Source organism: Oncorhynchus kisutch, unplaced genomic scaffold, assembly GCF_002021735.2.
Source record: "Oncorhynchus kisutch isolate 150728-3 unplaced genomic scaffold, Okis_V2 scaffold1395, whole genome shotgun sequence".
In the NCBI taxonomy this organism is placed as follows: Eukaryota; Metazoa; Chordata; class Actinopteri; order Salmoniformes; family Salmonidae; genus Oncorhynchus; species Oncorhynchus kisutch.
Genome location: NW_022263340.1, coordinates 42,750 through 62,327, shown reverse-complemented (window position 1 = coordinate 62,327; position 19,578 = coordinate 42,750). Strand labels below are relative to the sequence as shown.

The window sequence follows — 19,578 nt, the reverse complement described above, 5'->3', positions numbered from 1 at the left end:
AAGAGCTAGCCTCATTGCATTTAGCTAGTAGTTCCCTAGTTAATGATTTGACAGGGCATCGTCAAATGCATAATCCGTTGACTTCATTGCAACCTGGAGCATCTTCTCTGACCCAAATTCTTGAAGAAGCCCCTTGTAGACAGCCTTGAAAATCTTTTTGATTTTCAGATTCTGGGGGTAGGCTTGAGTTGGTTCAAGGCCTGAGGTGCCACAGAACTCAGACAGAATCCTCTTTGTGAGAACTCTTGATGTTTCACCAAATGTCAGAGGATTCCAGTAATGTGATAGGGGTGATCATTGACAGCAATCTAACAATCAGTAAAAGTACCAAAGAGGTGTAGTCATTGCTAGTGGAGTCAAATGATGCATGTGTATCAGAGTCCATGGCTGATGGAGTTGATGGATGCACAGAGGCACTAGACATCTCCAGATCTTTGTTGTCCATCTTGGATTCCACCTCTCCTAAAACTTGAATATCCACAGTTCCACCGTTGTGTGTGCTGCTGCCAGACAGAGAGGGTCCAGGCAATGATTTGGAACTAGACTGACGGCTAGTGGTCATGAGAGCCGGTCTGTCAGAGTCAAGTGTTCCAGCATCAGTTGGGGACAACCCATTGATTATGTTCATCAACTCTGATAATTCTTCTGATGAATTGGAGGCCACAGAACAGGTATCCATGACCTGATCGACCATTATATTGGTGAAAAGGCTCTTTGTGTCAAAGTAAACCTGTGAGGAACTAACGGAGATGGCAGAAGAGCTCGGCATAAGCCAACTTGTTTCCTGCAGAGAATCATCAGAGATGATAGTTTGGCAGAAATCGGATCCTTGTGATGGTGGAGGAAGCCAGAAGACAATCTGCTGTAGCAGACGTTTTATTGACTCCGTAGCAAAGGAGTATACAAGGTCAGATGGAAACTCCCTAGATTCTTCAGAAGCATTCAATCCTGTCTTCAGCTTCAAAAGAATAGAGTCAGACACGCTCTTGCCAGCTGGCACAAAAAGAGCCTGTGGGATGTTGTGACTTTTTATGAGCTCATAAACTTTGTCAGTGAGCTCATGTGAGAAGTTCTGAAGACCGTCCCTGGGGCTGAGTCTCGCAAGTCTTCTTGTAATAGAAGTGACATCATCTGCAGTGGCTATGTGTTCCGTATCTTCTCTTGGAATGACCTCCATAACAGTGTCAACTATGGCAGAGATGGTTTGCCTTGTGTAATTTGTTGACCCTTGTGAATGAGTTGAGGAGTCACTCATATCAATGACCGAACTCCTAATGATAGGACAATAGATTTCAACAGGCCACTCATTGGGGACTGGAGTGCCTGGAAGAGAATTTGTAAAATCACTCTGGGACCCTCTGGTCATGGCAGAGGTGATGGACAGGGAGGACTTTGAGGAGGATGGCCGGTGTATCTCGTGTCCATCAGTTCTCACCATGTCAACATCCTCCAACATGGAGCCCACGATGGAACGAGTCAAGAGGCCTTTCTCTGAGGTGCTCATCCTCTCTGACATAGACACTCTCCTCTGGATTGTCATCAGAGTCTGACTAATTAAGGCTTTGGAATAACTTACCATGCTGGTCTGGCTGCCTTCATGTTCACTGTAAGTCATTTGTGTAGAAGTAGCTGTTCTGCATATGGATTCGGCATGTTTGGGGGCCTCAACCACATTGTCTAGGAGGACCGGTTGTTGCTGGGCAAAAAAATCCTTGACCTTGATGAACACATTGTTGAACAGGTTTACAGTGCCTGGCCAAATGATCTTTCCTTTCACATTGGCCCCGTTCTGAACACTGACAGGAAGGGTTGAAGCTGACAGGGATCTCTCTAACTGGCCAGACACTGAAGCATCAGACATTTTAGTGATCTGGGTGAAGCTATTAAGGTCTTTAGTGATGCTTATGACGATGTTGGATGCTGCAGAATTGGTGTGCAGAGAAGAGGTGAACAAAGGTGGAGTTCCACTCTTCTGAAGGATTTTTGTTATCCTCTATCATCACCATCGTTACTGGACCTCTGCACAAATGTCTGCACTTCTACCATCAAGGCTGGTATTACAATGCCAATTAACCCTGATTGAAGGATCCCACCAGCCATATGTGAGGCTTTCGTTTGAAACTCATCAGATACATAGTTTGTCAAAGGCTGTGGATTTAAGCTTCTAGAGGATGCCTCCTCCTCATCATTGTTGATCTCACCATGCAAATTGTCCTGTGTATTGACAGCATAGTCATCAACAGATAAATATGATTTGGAGGCGGCAAGGACGTCAATCTGAGAAACAACGGCATCCAAAAGCTTGGACAGGTCTTCTGTATCTCCTTTTAGGCTAGAGAGGCATTCCTCCATGGATTCCTCAGAGTGATACACAGTGAGGATCTGACTAATGACCTCCTTGGTACAGGTTTGAAGGTCCGCTTGGATTTCAAGAGAATCCCTATTACAAGTCACCTGAGAATCTAAACTTTCACTAGGAGCCTGTTTGAGAGTCTCATCATGTATTGGTGTAACACCATCGATGACCTTTACAGAGTCTTGGCAGGGAGTGAGAAAACGCCTCAGCATTTCTCGAAATCTATGATATATAATACGAGCAGCATGAAGGGTGCTCACTTTTGAATTCTGACATTTTCAGAGTCATGTGCCTGCATGGACTGAACAATAGTCTCCACATCTGTTACAAAGTGTCCAGCAATGTAGATGCTTCAGAGTCTCCCAGTAAGCTGTTGTAAAGGGGTTGACAGATCTCAGAGCTTCGCTCACTGCCTTTCTAGCCTTTGTCTGGAAAGACACACTGGAGAGTTTCTTCATATTATAACTGGAAGACTCAGGGTAGATTCACTGTTGGTGGTGCTGTCCTGTAGACCAAGTGGAAAAGTGAGATGGGAGAGACATTGTTCACTGTCTAACAACTCAGATGGTGAGGGGGAACACGAACTGGTGAAATCATTCAAGTCAGACATGATGCCATCCACGAATAGAATGGCCTCCAGAGACTCTTCAGAATCACACTCTCCAACAGAAGATGAGAACTTCTCCATCACCTCAGTCTTATACAAGACAAGAACCTGGCTGGCAATCGCTTTTGTGGTGTCAAGGAGGACTTGGTCTTGCAAATACTTTTTGAGAGCCAAGAGAGGTTTTGGGGTCTCACTTTGTCCTTTTTGTTCATTCATAGATGAGGGGGTTATTAAAAGTGGTTTACAAGAAATGGAGTCCGATGTGTCAGCCTCACCATTACTGGAATGACCGATGTCTAGGCACAAAGTTGGAACCATTGTGAAATAATCTTTTGTGCTCTCCACAAATGTACTTGCGAGATAACCTTTTTCTGGACAGGTAAGAAGCCTCTTCAGCGTATTTTTCATGTCGTAGTAACAGACCAACAGTGTAAGACCAGATCTTACTCTGATGGTTTTCAAGAAGGATCTGCTCACTCTGTGCAGGAGAGCAGGATGCCCTGATAGACTGGGTAAGATTGTCCATGTCTGAAACAAAGGTACTTACCAACTCAGAGGCCTCAGGGTCAATCATAAGGTCTCTGATCTCACCTATCTGAGGAGTTGGACTAGATGATATAGTGCCAGAACAACATAATGTACAACCCCTGAATCTTTTAACAATCTCCCGGATCGATTCAGTGGCCTTGGTCTGAAACTCCTCAGTGAGTAGTCTATCCATACTTTGTGTTGACAGACGAAGACTAGATTTGGCACCTTTGATATTGAGGTTGCTCTCTCCTTGTTTTAGCATCTCCTCAGGACTTTTACAAGCTTCAAGCATCTTCATATGGTCAGCAACAACACAAAGCAGTTCCCTCTTGTCGGGGTCATATTCTTCCTTATTGCTGAAGTTCAAAACAGTGCCACTGAGGGCTGTCATGACCTGTCCTGTTAAATGTGTCATGTCCACCTCAACACCATCCTCTCTGAGAACAACAATCTGCTCAACACTCTTCCCATTAATATACATCTGAAGTATGTTGGAAACGCCAGACACCATCTCCTCAACAACCTTGGTTCTGGAGACACCACCACTGGCAAAAATAACAGGGGACATTCGGCCAGAGATGGGAGTTTGGATGGCCACAGAGATTATGGAATTGACCTTCTTTGACACTTCTCCAACAATAACCCGGGATAGACTTTGAGTGTCTACCTGGTCCTCTCTTTGGATACAGAGGACATTGTTCAGCGACTCTTTGAAGGAATCCTGGACACCAGTGAGGAGACTGTCCTCAGTAATCCCAAAAAAGTCCCTGAGTGGCTCAGATGATATAGACTCACCATCTCCCTGAGTATTTGGCAACACTGTCTGAGACCTTTGAGAATACAAAGCAAACAATACAGCATTCCATATTCAATAGTAGACACGGTAGTGACATTAATACATCATTCAGTAATCAGTTAAACTGGTCATTAAGAGTAAACTGTTATACAGATAACAAAACATATTTTCACAAAATGGGTTATGAATAGTTAGGTGAAACCGGTTTCTTTAGGAATGACTGAACATACCCATTACGTGAGGAGCTTGATTTGGCCGTGCAAGACCTTGAGGATTTGCTGCTGCCTCTCTTGCGAACCTTCAGGTTTGTGCTAGAGGATCTCTCTGATTCTGTCAGAGACTTGCCGGATACTGGAGACACATGGCTGTATATCCGTACAAAACGGAAAATTGCAGGGATGATGACCTCCAGGATGGCCTCAGATACAAACCGCACAATCTCCAGGCACATCTCTGCAAGCAATGCCCTCATCACCTGTAGGACCGAAACAGTGTGGGTAGATTACTCATAGCCGGGCTCTGAAACCAAGCTCCTCGAAGAGATACCAACAATCTCACATATGTTCATGAGAATCATGAAAGTGGCATACATTGGAAAGCATGAAAAGCAGTAGGCTACTAAAAAGCTCTTTGAATGAAACTGTTTGTGATAATGTGGATGATACTGTAGATAGATAAAAGGTTTGTATCTAATATTCTTGAAACATCTATTAATATATCTATGAATCATTTTCAGGGTGAAGGGACTTACAGGGTCCATCCTGCCAATGCTTAACTGCCTCCATTGCCTATAGGAGATAATTAGATGTTTTTAGCACCAAAAAGCACACCAACACACATACAATTTATAAAATCCTCCAGATGACATTGCATTCAAATACTACAATAGAAGTTTGGACATACTCCTCAGTAAGTTTTTCCAGAAACCGGATGATAATCGGGTTGAAAGCATCCGGATCGATTGGCGGGAGGTCAAGAGCCCTGGTCTGACAGGCCCTGGAGACACACTCACTTAGGATCTTCTCATTAGATTGTCCCTGGTGAGATGTCCCCTGAACTGCCATCCCAGAGAATTCCACAGATGTAGAGGGACCTGTGTGCAAAGCAGCATTCACCAAGGTAAATAAGTCAGAAAACATGTAACCTCCTGAGGCAAATATGTATTAGCCAACTTTGTGTACTTTGTGAAGTTAAGGAGCCAAGAAAGTATAACATGTGCACTCTGCTATTAGTCCTCTGCTCAATAGATGTCCATACTAAATTACATTTACATGCAAAAGGATTACATTCAGTGAAATTAGAGTTTAATTTATGACCTGCATCAGGGATCTGCTCCACTTTGTTTCTCTTGGTCCTCTTGGCCTAAAAAGACAATACAGTCAATGATATACACGTAGATACTGTATGAAGCCATTCCAATACAGCCCTTTGAGTAGAGCAAGGGTAAGACTGATTGCAGGGCTGTTCCCGACAAAAAAAAATCTTTGTCGACCGAGAGTCATCCTGTTCTAATGTTAAAATGTATTTTTCCATATCAGACACAGCCTATGTGTTTGAATACAATCACCTACATAGGCACTGAGCTTGGCTGATGCTTTAAGCACACTGTTTAATTAAATAATTAAGACACACAAATGACTCAAGAAAGAGCCCGATGGTGACACTGTATTAAAAGAAATGACAGCGAGTGCCTGTGTGACAGGTGCACGTTGTCTCGCTCTCCTCCCTACTGCAGCGAAAAGGCACCACATAACAGCAACTGTTTATTGTGCTGTCCATGCTGAAGACGCAATATCATTTCAGCCATTTAGTTTCTTCCTTACAGTTCTGGAAACGTCTTCTTTACAGTTCTGGAAACTTCTTCTTTACAGTTCTGGAAACTTTAGAGTGTTTTCTATCCTAATCTGACAATTATATGCCAGGTCATCTTATGCAGCACTCCATCACTCTCCTTCTTGGTCAAATAGCCCTTACACAGCCTGGAGATGTGTTGGGTAATTGTCCTGTTTAAAAACAAATGATAGTCCCACTAAACGCAAACCTGATGGGATGGCGTATCACTGCAGAATACTATGGTAGCCATGCTGGTTAAGTGTGCCTTGAATTCTAAATAAATCACAGACAGTGTCATCAGCAAAGCACCCCCACACCATCACACCTCCTCCATGCTTCATGGTGGGAACCACACATGCGGAGATCATCTGTACACCTACTCTCACAAAGACATTTTTTGGAATTTGGACTCATCAGACCAAAGGACAGATTTCCACCAGTCTAATGTCCATTGCTCGTGTTTCCTGGCCCAAGCAAGTCTCTTCTTATTATTGGTGTCCTTTAGTAGTGCTTTCTTCGCAGCAATTTGACCATGAAGGCCTGATTCACGCAGTCTCCTCTGAACAGTTGATGTTGAGATGTGTCTGTGACTTGTACTCTGTGGAAACATTTATTTGGCCTGCAATGTGAGGTGCAGTTAACTCTAATGAACTTATCCTCTGCAGCCGAGTTAACTCTGGGTCTTCCTTTCCTGTGGCGGTCCTCATGAAAGCCAGTTTCATCATAGCGCTTGATGGTTTTTGCAACTTGATGGTGTTTGCACTTGATGAAACGTTCAAAGCACTTGAAATTTTCCGGATTGACTTTCATGTCTTAAAGTAATGACGGACTGTTGTTTCTCTTTGCTTATTTGAGCTGTTCTTGCCATAATATGGTCTTGGTCATTTACCAAATAGGGCTATCTTCTGTCTTGGCTCAAACTGATTGGCTCAAATGCATTAAGAAGGAAAGAAATTCCTTTACTTAATTTTTTAACAAGGCACACATGTTAATTTATTAAATGCATTCCAGGTGACTACCTCATGAAGCTGGTTGAGAGAATGCCAAGAGTGTGCAAAGCTGTCATTAAGGCAAAGGGTGACTACTTTGAAGAATCTCAAATATAAAATAGATTTTGATTTGGTTAACACTTTTTTGATACGTACATGATTCCATATGTGTTATTTCATAGTTTTGATGTCTTCACAATTATTCTACAATGTAGAAAATAGTAAAAGATAAAGAAAAACCCTTTTGACTGGTAATATATATATATGGATGATTTACAAAGCCAGGCACATTTAACAATTAGGCTATTGATTATAGACCTAATTTAGTTGGGTTTTCCTCTCTCCTCAATTTTCTTAGACAATTAGGCTAAGGCCAGGGCTGTTTCCCCGTCTCTGCTGCTGCTGCTGCCTCTGCAACATTGTTCTCAATCCCAATATGCTGGTTAACTTTGCTATTATGCACATAGCAACATAGGAAAGGGCGGCAATTCTACGGAGCACTGAAGATTATGTTTCAGAACCACGGACAGCGACCGTATCCAATGCAGGAGAAAGCGCATTTGTTATAAAATAATATTTGATTTATTAGTGTTGCACCATTATTGTTACATAATATAACCATATACAATTTCAGTATCACGTCTTAGCGTGATGGACTATGCCATCCCTGTGGCCTTGGCAATGGATTAGTCAACTGAGACAGGCGCGAATCAGACAGGTGTCCATGTGCACCATGAAGAAAAAAAAACTTTTGCGACTGCTCGACTTAAGAAATCCCAGTCAACCAACAGCCTATTGACCAAACTGTCGACCAAATGGGGTCAGCCCTAGAGTTACTATTAGGAGATAAAAGGGTATTGCATGGGCAATTTACCTTCCTCAGAACAACATGCTATAGGGGCAGGTTATAGATATGAAAGATATCACAAATATCCACATCTCTGCTCAATCTATTCCCTTACCTTGACTTTATTTCTCTTCACGGCATCCTGCTCCATCTGAGGCAGGGGATTCTTCTTCACCTTATCCTCATCTTCATCACTCTGATTATCAACAAAATCTCTCTCGGCTGCATCAGTATCAGTGCTCTGTTCAACTGTGGACCTGTTGGCACTGGTCCTCCTCTTGGTCTAAAAAGACAATACAGTCAATGACATACTGTATGTTGCCGTTGCTATACAGGCCTTTGAGAAGAGCTACAGTAAACAATTGGTGATTGAATATTAAGAGATGGAAGTCTGTTGTAAGGACAATTTACCCTCCAACCTCACAACAACATGTTATATGGCATATTGGACAGGTTTAAAGTGTGGACATGTAAGACCCCAGATTTCCCTTTCTCTCCTCAGTCTATTCTCTCACCTTAACTTTTCTCCTTGTCACAGCCTTCAGCTCGATCTGAGGCAGGGGATCCTTCACTTCACTATCTTCTGGATAGTTTAAACCCAGGATATCATTCTTCATTTTCTGGACTTGACCTTCCAAACTTTGATGATCATGTGGATCCTCTTCGTTTAAACTCTGGAAGAAAAAAGACCATTCTTTAAATGCTCATGGATATGGACAATATACCACAGCTAAGAGCTGTTCTTACACATGACACAACGCACAGTTATTATAAAATGGTTACCAACTTAATTAGGAAAGTAAAAATAAATGTTTCGTCATACCCGTGGTATATCCATACCCGTGGTATACGCTCCGATATACCACAGCTTTCAGCCAATCAGCATTCAGGACTCAAAACAACCAGTTTATAATGTCCAATATATTTAAAAAATTTACAGGACAGGTTTTCGCTAAATACACATAGATCCTACTGCCTGATATCAAGATTCATAATTAATGCGTTATGGAGTCACTTATTATTATTATTATTATATTTTCGGTAGAATTATGATAAATAGCCTACTGCTGTTATCTTTGCAAGGATCATATTTCAAATCAAATCCATTTATATATCCCTTCGTACATCAGATGATATCTCAGAGTGCTGTACAGAAACCCAGCCTAAAACCCCAAGCAGCAAGCAATGCAGGTGTAGAAGCACGGTTTGATGTATAGGTTATTATAATGCATGCATTTTTTTTTACAATATTAAAAATGATAATATTAGCGCCACATTAACGTTAGCCCACACCGCCACCCAGCTGCCACTACTTGCGGCACCCCTACCGTCATGTCCTGTAAACCCTGTGGTTCCTGCTGCAGCATAAAAAAAGACGGTGCAGCGGTTCCTGCACCACTGCATGGGGCTTCTCTGTTAGCAATTCATAGGCTTACCTTATTATCCTCCATGGTTAAAGTCTATGGCTGGAGCCTATGTTCCCATCATGTAAAACTTTACCAAGTGATTACCAAAGAGAGAAACTATCGCATTTTATACGGTAACTCAGCCAACGTCATAATGTGAATGCACTTTGACGTAATAAAACAACTTCAGGGATGATCTGTCAATCAATGCAATCAGCGACGCAATACTGGATCCCCATACCACTAAAAAGACCACTCGAAACAATAAATACTGGTGTATTAGCTACGTTTCCGTTTTTTTGTACAATAATGTGATGAGACAACAAATAAATAAGTAAACAACAGCCGTCACCAATGATGAGCAATACATAACATTGTAAATAAGAATGTGTTCTTAACTGACTTGCCTCGTTAAATAAGGTTAAATCATTTAATAAAATGAAAATAACAAATCAAATGCAGTAATTTGAGATGAACGCTTGAGGGCGACTACAAACCAGTTTTGAATAAACGAGGACAGAAGCATTACATGTGTTGTTGGGTCAGAGACGAAGGGTCAAAGTTGAAATGAGAAAAGATGGTGGCCCACGCAGAAATACACGTGGTTCACCGTGGTGGCAGCAAAATAAACTTCAGAGATAGTTATTACAAATTACATGAGCTAAACGTGAATTAACAAGTATGGAATGGATGCAAACTGTAGCCCTGGCTAGCTACTGTGGCTAGCACGTTAGCTAACGTGTTACTGTATAGCTACAACAAGTATTCTAATCTTGAGAGAAACTCTTGTTGTCTGTGGTCCTGTAGCTCAGTTGGTACAGCATGGCGCTTGCAACGCAAGAATTATGGGTTCGATTCCTGGGAGCACCCATACATAAAATGTTTATGTGCATGGCCATTGCTTCGTCCCACAACAAACTATTGTTTATACAGACGACTCGTTGCAGAAGCTTCTGTACGTGTAGCCTTGCGTCCTTGATCAACCAACTCAAACGAAAATAACGTCTCCACTTAACAACGCCATATTCAGTATCTCTAGGAACAATACTTTGCGGGACGAAGCAAGCATGATCGTCGCTTTGGGTCAAAATTATTGCTAAATGGCTTATATAGGGAGGCTGAAGAAATTCGGCTTGTCACTAAAAACGGTCACAAACCTTTACAGATGCACAATCGAGAGCATCCTGTCAGGCTGTATCACCGCCTGGTACAGCAACTGCGCAACGTATCACCGGGGAAAAACGACCTGCCCTCCAGGACACTTACACCACCCGATGTCACAGGAAGGCAAAAAAGACCATCAAGGACAACAACCACCCGAGCCACTGCCTGTTCACCCCGCTATCATCCAGAAGGCGAGGTCAGTACAGGTGCATCAAAGCTGGGACCGAGAGACTGAAAAACAGCTTCTATCTCAAGGCCATCAGACTGTTAACCAGCCATCACTAACATTGAGTGGCTGCTGCCAACATACTGACTCCATCTATAGCCACTTTAATAATTACAAATATGATGTAATAAATGTGTCACTTATATTATATATATATTATATATGTATATGTACATATTCCTATTAATTCCTTTACACTTGTGTGTGTATAAGGTAGTTGTGAAATTGTTAGATTACTTGTTCGATATTACTGCACGGTCGGAACTAGAAGCACAAGCATTTACACTCGCAATAACATCTGCTAACCATGTGTATTAGATTTGATTGAATGTTTTCCCCATAAAACCTACCACTGCTTTGATTTCTAATTTGATCATTATTGGTTTATGCTGTGTTAAAATGTGTGTTTAAGCAATAAACACATTTTAAAAAGAAACTCCTGGTTGTAAACTGATTGCAGTAGCTATGTTTTTGGTATCGCTCATGTCATACTGCGTGTCATTCCTCAACTGTCTGGATTTTACATTCATTTTGGATCTCCACCAAACTGACACACTAAATTAACTAACTGTTTATAACTATGCTATAATCCCACTGAAACATGAACAAGCCTCATTCAGATGATTTTATATGGTCCTTTACACACCAGCTCCGTGGGAAAATTGGATCCTGGCCAAAGGCACAAGTTCATTCAACAGGTGTGAGACATCGAGGATGAGTTTTTGACAATATTAATGTCAACTGCCATATGTTGATGTACATGTCCAACTGGTTTCCTCCTATTTTCAGACTACTGATACCAGACTAGTGTTTTATCACGTGGCCACAGATACTCCCCTATTCTGTCAGTGGTACCAGATCTACTACAGACAACTGTGTGCGAATAGCATACAGTATTGAGCAACAGAGAATTAAAATTCCATTGTTATGAGAAAATCATAATTTTTTTAAGTGTCTTGTGACATCCCAAACAAAGTACAATAAAATGAAATTGAAATGAAAGCTAAAGGGAATATGCAGTAGGGTTGATAAAGGTCAAGATAAGTTTGACTGGGACTAAAGGAAGCGTAGGATGTTTGGTAACATTTGGCATCCTAAACTTGTTTACATGTGACAAAGTAGGCTACAGGACCATATAGTGCTTCTACCCAAGTGGTGGCCCATCATGTCTTTAGGAGCTACAGTCTTTTTTTCTTCTTTTTTTCCAACCAGGCATTAACCAAGACATATAGCTAGAATGTTATGGAGTGATATTAGTGCCAACACAAACTGAATTTCAGATTCAACATCATATCGCTCCATAGACTCTAGTGTGCCTGGTTTGGCCAAAGATTACTACACATTGTGGCCCTCCAGGAAAAATACCAAACTCTCATTGAAGTCTCTGACTTCCTCCCTATAGGCTGTCTCATCGTCGTTGGTGATCAGGCCCTACCACAGTTGTGTCATTGGCAAACTTAATGATGGTGATGGAGCCGCAGGTAAACATGGAGTACAGGAAGGGCCTAAGCAGGCACCCCTGAGGGGTCCCCGTGTTGAGGGTCAGCATGGAGGATATGATGTTGCCTACCCTCACCACCTGGGACGGCCTGTCAGGAAGTCCAGGATCCAGTTACAAATTGTTGCCTACCCTCACCACCTGGGGGCGGCTCATTAGGAAATGACAGGATCCAGACGCAACTGGTTTCAAGTGGCCAAGAGAACTCATGTGATCTCCGACTGCTAGCGAGTGGACGAACTGGGAATCAGACAAGGGAACATTTACATCAATGTATGGATAGAGACTTCAGCTTTCTTCTCATGTGTATATCCTGTCAAACGATAAACGTTGCACAAACCCCGCACTTTTAAAATGGCTCTGTTCCCATGGAAATGTGCACATGTTTAGAGAGAGTAATTGGTTACATATTTCATGTCGAACCTAGACTTTCAAATCTCTTATTCCCCAACAACTGACAATTGGGACCTCCCCCCTATCTCGGGCTCTGTAATAGTCACATTTTTTCTGACGATTATCAGAATCCCACAGTTCTTAGCTTTCTAACAGTACTTAACTGGCATTCTGCCCCTGAGCAAGGGAGTTAACCCACTGTTCCCCGGGCGCCGATGACGTGAATGTCGATTAAGGCAGACCCCGCACATCTCTGATTCAGAGTGGTTGGGTTAAATGCGTAAGACACATTTTAGTTGAATACATTCAGTTGTACAACTGACTAGGTATTCACCTTTCCCTTTCCCTAAGCATGTTTCTGTAAGGACCGAAATGTACTTTATGAGGGCAGTATACAATATTATGCATTGTTTATAAAATGCCACCAGAGGGCGTCAGAGTTGAACAGGTTAAGAATAGCTATGGCTACAGACAAACAGGTATTCGTTGGTATAAGTACTTTAAGGAATGAGCAGCAAGGCAGCATGATTTCAACAAGCACTTCACCTGTCATTGCAATACAATTCTAACTAGGCCTCTATACAAACAGCAGTAGAGCTAAGTATAGCTCCCCCCCCCCAAAAACACAAAGTTCTACATAACAAATACCCAGTGTTTTTAATCCAAACCATGAAACAGTGTTTTTACTATGAGGAGAAAACAACCTTTTGTGTCTAAGACACCAAAACCAGTTTGACTTAGGGTAATATATTAACATTCCAGTTTGATCCGGTTAAGATCTGAAGAGTTCAAAAGAGGTTTGAATGTTAAATGCAATGATATACATTCTCAATAAGTTAACAGGCTGCTGTTGTGTATAGCGTATTAGACTTGGAGGGCTATAGTTCTTTTCTCCAAGGCACAGGTATGGAACAAAACATGCACGGAGGAGGACTAAAATGAACTTCAAAATATCAAGGAAGTGGGATTCAAACATGTGTTAAATCATACAGAAATATGCATGCCAGAGGGACCATTTTGAAACAAAATAGTAAAATAATTTCTTTGTGGGAAGCATTACATACACTTTTTTATGTGAAATCATACAAATCTGCCATTTCAATGAAAATACAGTACTGCATTCAAAAACCCATCTCGTAGAATTTGATTAGGGTTATTAGTCACAATTTGCAGGAGTAGAAAGGTTCATGTTCCCTTACAGAGTTCAAGTATGCCCCATAACTTCCTCCAGTAGCCTCTAACATCAACCTAACTCCAAACTGCAGTAGTGAGTGAAACTCGTCTATAGTTGATGCGTGATAGTCGTGCTGGTTTGCAGCATATGCATTCTCCATATTGTGTCAACATGCGCCAGACTGTAGAAAACCCACTCAAACGTGTTTCTGTAAAACACGAGTAGCAGCAGAGAAAAAAAAAGATTTCAGTACAAATAAATAGGATCGATTGAGCATGTCACACCTGAAGAAAGGACTCTCACGATGGCCGTCTTCGACACTCTGCCAGCTGACATCCAAGCAGGTGAGTAACACTTAGAGAGCACTCTGACAGGTGCCGTTTGTCATGACATCTTAGCAGAACCTTTCAACTGGCCAGTGTTAAGAAGCTACGGTTTACATCCTGATCCTCTTTTTTCCCTTAACCGAGGATGTTGCTGTGGTCATCCCGGATGTCACCCCACACCATGCAGAGCTAGGAAAGGGGCAGTCCGGCGATTATTTTGCAGGCTTTGGAGGGCAGTGTGCTGCTGCGCCTGCCACAAGGAAGAGGAGGAACAATATTAATTATTCATCAGACCTTCAGAAATGGGATTGAACCATAGACCATTAAATTATTTGCATTATAATTGAACTCAATTCTGCTTTTCTTCTGTTTACTACTTAATTTCAGAATTTCTATAAACTTTCACTTTGTAAGTGTGGAGTAGGTTGTATAAATAAGTGGGAAACATCACAAGTTTAATGCTTTGAATAATTGACTTTGTACATTAAAAAATATATGTATTATTTGACAACAAAAAAACTGAGGGCGCTCAACCAACGTTGAGTTGAGGTGCAGCCAAAAATTTGATCATCATCATAGAAAAGGAAAAAGCCCAACTCTTGCTCACTATAAAAAATGCATTGTTTAATTCAGGCAAGGTTAAAGATTAACGTTTCGGCCTAGTCTATGATGATATGCAAGTTGACTTAGCACATCTATTTCCTTCTTAAAATGTCAACATTCTGGAAAGTAGAGTTGTGCAAAAGCTAATTGCACAACTAAATATACTCATCAGAAAATTTGGGGATTAACTTCAGAGCGCATGCATTTCAAGTATTAGCTCTACCGTAGAGGTACATCCCCTTACTATATAATAGCAGGGTTGCCATTTTGAGAACTTTTTTTTCTTCAAAGTCCTCCAGTGAAAGAACCTTCCCATGGTACCAGCTATATTTCAGTAAGGCACGGATGGGATTTGAACCCATGATCTTCGGTTTACAAGACCGACGCCTTATCGCTTGGCCACCATGCCACTCTATACTGCAAGATATTTATCAAAATTCTGGAAAGTAATAGTTGTGTAATGTGAATTTGGCACACAAATAACATCTCTGTTTCCTGTGAGAATTTCAACATTCTGGAAAGTAGGAGTTGTGTAATGTGAATTTGGCACACAAATACTCAGTGGAGAACCTTGGGATTGAACCAAGGACCTCATACTAAAATAGCATGCACTCCCCCTCTGAGCTTCGATCCAATTTTATTTGCAGATAAAATGCAATATTAATACAATGTACTTTTATATACACCACTCCATTGAAACTACAATGAAATGATAGCAGCAATTCTAAATACAAGCAAGTATGGACAGTCATCTAACCCATGAACTTCAGTTTTTGAAAATGATGCAATTGAAGTTGGCAACCATGCCACTTCTGTTACATAAATGTACGAACAGGGATTGAACACATGTTCTTCAGATTACAAGAGCAAATTATTTAGCACGTCTCTGTTTCCTGCTGAGAACTTCAACATTCTGGAAAGTAGGAGATGGGCCATTGCAAAAATTTGAATGGAGAAGCTGGGGATTGAACCCAGGACCTCATACATGCGAAGCATGCGCTCTACCACTGAGCTATATCCCCTTTCTGGGAAAGAAATGGTTTTTTCTTATTTTTTTAAATTTCACCCATAATTAATCAGGTAAGCTAGTTGAGAACAAGTTTTCATATTCAACTGCGACCTGGCCAAGATAAAGCAAAGCAGCGCAACACAAACAACAACACAGAGTTACAGATGGAATAAACAAGCGTACAGTCAATAACACAATAGAAGAAAAAAAAGAAAGTCTATATACAGTGCGTGCAAATGGAGGTAAGGCAAGAAATAGGCCATAGTAGCGAAGTATTTACAATTTAGCAAATTAACACTGGAGTGATAGATGAGCAGATGATGATGTGCAAGTAGAAATACTGGTGTGCAAAGATCAGAAAGTATATTAAAACAATATGGGGATGAGGTAGGTAGATTGGGTGGGCTATTTACAGATGGGCTTTGTACAGCTGCAGCGATCAGTTAGCTGCTCAGATAGCCGATGTTTAAAGTTAGCAGTGTTGCCAACACCTCAGTAAGGAAAGTAGCTATTGGCTGTCCTAAAAGTCACTAGAAGTTGCTAAATGATGTCATCACCTAATTTGCATAATTGTCCATGTGCATGTAATTGTGATGGACACTGTAGGAGTGAGGAATAACATTGTGGAAGAGACAAAAAGTGAGTAAAATGAAAATGTCTGCAAGTATTCAGAGGGGTCTGAATACTTGCTAAATACAGCGACTAAGTCGCTAAGTTGGCAACACTGAAAGTTAGTGAGGGAAATATGTCTCCAGCTTCAGCGATTTTTGCAATTCGTTCCAGTCATTGTCAGCAGAGAACTGGAAGGAAAGGCGGCCAAAGGAGGTGTTGGCTTTGGGGATGACCAGTGAGATATACCTGCTGGAACGCGTGCTACGGGTGGGTGTTGTTATCGTGACCAGTGAGCTGAGATAAGGCGGAGCTTTACCTAGCATAGACTAAAAAGATGACCTGGAACCAGTGGGTCTGGCGACGAATATGTAGCGAGGGCCAGCCGACTAGAGCATACAGGTCGTAGTGGCCATATCAATACAATTGACCCTTTCTTTACACTGTTCTAATGAAAGTACATTTCCATAATATCATCTAGCTTCCATAAACGTCGAACAAGGCTTGAACCCAGGATTGAACCCATGTGCTTCAGTTTACAAAAACAGATGACTTAGCACATCTATTTCCTTCTTAAAATGTCAACATTCTGGAAAGTAGAGTTGTGCAAAAGCAAATTTCACAACTAAATATACTCGTCAGAAAATTTGGGGATTAACTTCAGAGCGCATGCATTTCAAGTATTAGCTCTACCGTAGAGGCACATCCCCTTACTATATAATAGCAGGGTTGCCATTTTGAGAACTTTTGTTTCTTCTTCAAAGTCCTCCAGTGAAAGAACCTTCCCATGGAACCAGCTATCTTTCAGTAAGGCACGGATGGGATTTGAACCCATGACCTTCGGTTTACAAGACCGACGCCTTACCGCTTGGCCACCATGCCACTCTATTCTGCAAGATATTTATCAATATTCTGGAAAGTAGTAGTTGTGTAATGTGAATTTGGCACACAAATAACATCTCTGTTTCCTGTGAGAATTTCAACATTCTGGAAAGTAGGAGTTGTGTAATGTGAATTTGGCACACAAATACTCAGTGGAGAACCTTGGATTGAACCAAGTACTAAAATAGCATGCACTCCCCCTCTGAGCTTCGATCCAATTTTATTTGCAGATAAAATGCAATATTAATACAATGTACTTTTTATATACACCACTCCATTGAAACTACAATGAAATGATAGCAGCAATTCTAAATACACGCAAGTATGGACAGTCATCTAACCCATGAACTTCAGTTTTTGAAAATGATGCAATTGAAGTTGGCAACCATGCCACTTCTGTTACATAAATGTACGAACAGGGATTGAACACATGTTCTTCAGATTACAAGAGCAAATTATTTAGCACGTCTCTGTTTCCTGCTGAGAATTTCAACATTCTGGAAAGTAGGAGATGGGCCATTGAAAAAATTTGAATGGAGAAGTTGGGGATTGAACCCAGGACTTCATACATGCGAAGCATGCGCTCTACCACTGAGCTACATCCCCTTTCTGGGAAAGAAATGGTTTTTTCTTATTTTTTTAAATTTCACCTATAATTAATCAGGTAAGCTAGTTGAGAACAAGTTTTCATATTCAACTGCGACCTGGCCAAGATAAAGCAAAGCAGCGCAACACAAACAACAACACAGAGTTACAGATGGAATAAACAAGCGTACAGTCAATAACACAATAGAAGAAAAAAAGAAAGTCTATATACAGTGCGTGCAAATGGAGGTAAGGCAAGAAATAGGCCATAGTAGCGAAGTATTTACAATTTAGCAAATTAACACTGGAGTGATAGATGAGCAGATGATGATGTGCAAGTAGAAATACTGGTGTGCAAAGAGCAGAAAGTATATTAAAACAATATGGGGATGAGGTAGGTAGATTGGGTGGGCTATTTACAGATGGGCTTTGTACAGCTGCAGCGATCAGTTAGCTGCTCAGATAGCCGATGTTTAAAGTTAGCAGTGTTGCCAACACCTCAGTAAGGAAAGTAGCTATTGGCTGTCCTAAAAGTCACTAGAAGTTGCTAAATGATGTCATCACCTAATTTGCATAATTGTCCATGTGCATGTAATTGTGATGGACACTGTAGGAGTGAGGAATAACATTGTGGAAGAGACAAAAAGTGAGTAAAATGAAAATGTCTGCAAGTATTCAGAGGGGTCTGAATACTTGCTAAATACAGCGACTAAGTCGCTAAGTTGGCAACACTGAAAGTTAGTGAGGGAAATATGTCTCCAGCTTCAGCGATTTTTGCAATTCGTTCCAGTCATTGTCAGCAGAGAACTGGAAGGAAAGGCGGCCAAAGGAGGTGTTGGCTTTGGGGATGACCAGTGAGATATACCTGCTGGAACGCGTGCTACGGGTGGGTGTTGTTATCGTGACCAGTGAGCTGAGATAAGGCGGAGCTTTACCTAGCATAGACTAAAAAGATGACCTGGAACCAGTGGGTCTGGCGACGAATATGTAGCGAGGGCCAGCCGACTAGAGCATACAGGTCGTAGTGGCCATATCAATACAATTGACCCTTTCTTTACACTGTTCTAATGAAAGTACATTTCCATAATATCATCTAGCTTCCATAAACGTCGAACAAGGCTTGAACCCAGGATTGAACCCATGTGCTTCAGTTTACAAAAACAGATGACTTAGCACATCTATATCCTTCTTAAAATGTCAACATTCTGGAAAGTAGAGTTGTGCAAAAGCTCATTTCACAACTGAATATACTCATCAGAAAATTTGGGGATTAACTTCAGAGCACATGCATTTCAAGTATTAGCTCTACCGTAGAGGTACATCCCCTTACTATATAATAGCAGGGTTGCCATTTTGAGAACTTTTTTTTTCTTCAAAGTCCTCCAGTGAAAGAACCTTCCCATGGTACCAGCTATCTTTCAGTAAGGCACGGATGGGATTTGAACCCATAATCTTCGGTTTACAAGACCGACGCCTTACCGCTTGGCCACCATGCCACTCTATATTGGAAGATATTTATCAATATTCTGGAAAGTAGTAGTTGTGTAATGTGAATTTGGCACACAAATAACATCTCTGTTTCCTGTGAGAATTTCAACATTCTGGAAAGTAGGAGTTGTGTAATGTGAATTTGGCACACAAATACTCAGTGGAGAACCTTGGGATTGAACCAAGTACTAAAATAGCATGCACTCCCCCTCTGAGCTTCGATCCAATTTTATTTGCAGATAAAATGCAATATTAA

The 19,578-nt window shown here is 41.3% G+C and overlaps 5 non-coding genes across 5 annotated transcripts; all 5 read right to left on the bottom strand.

Annotated features, from left to right (window-relative positions):
• Positions 1-15,086: 15,086 nt before the first annotated feature.
• trnat-ugu (transfer RNA threonine (anticodon UGU)) lies at positions 15,087-15,158 on the bottom strand. The gene has a single exon. It is a non-coding gene; the product is annotated as a tRNA-Thr (tRNA).
• A 541-nt stretch (positions 15,159-15,699) lies between these two features.
• On the bottom strand, positions 15,700-15,771 carry trnaa-cgc (transfer RNA alanine (anticodon CGC)). The gene has a single exon. It is a non-coding gene; the product is annotated as a tRNA-Ala (tRNA).
• A 1,406-nt stretch (positions 15,772-17,177) lies between these two features.
• trnat-ugu (transfer RNA threonine (anticodon UGU)) lies at positions 17,178-17,249 on the bottom strand. The gene has a single exon. It is a non-coding gene; the product is annotated as a tRNA-Thr (tRNA).
• A 534-nt stretch (positions 17,250-17,783) lies between these two features.
• On the bottom strand, positions 17,784-17,855 carry trnaa-cgc (transfer RNA alanine (anticodon CGC)). Its single transcript has one exon. It is a non-coding gene; the product is annotated as a tRNA-Ala (tRNA).
• Positions 17,856-19,258: 1,403 nt separating this feature from the next.
• Positions 19,259-19,330, bottom strand: trnat-ugu (transfer RNA threonine (anticodon UGU)). Its single transcript has one exon. It is a non-coding gene; the product is annotated as a tRNA-Thr (tRNA).
• Between the last annotated feature and the right edge of the window lie 248 nt (positions 19,331-19,578).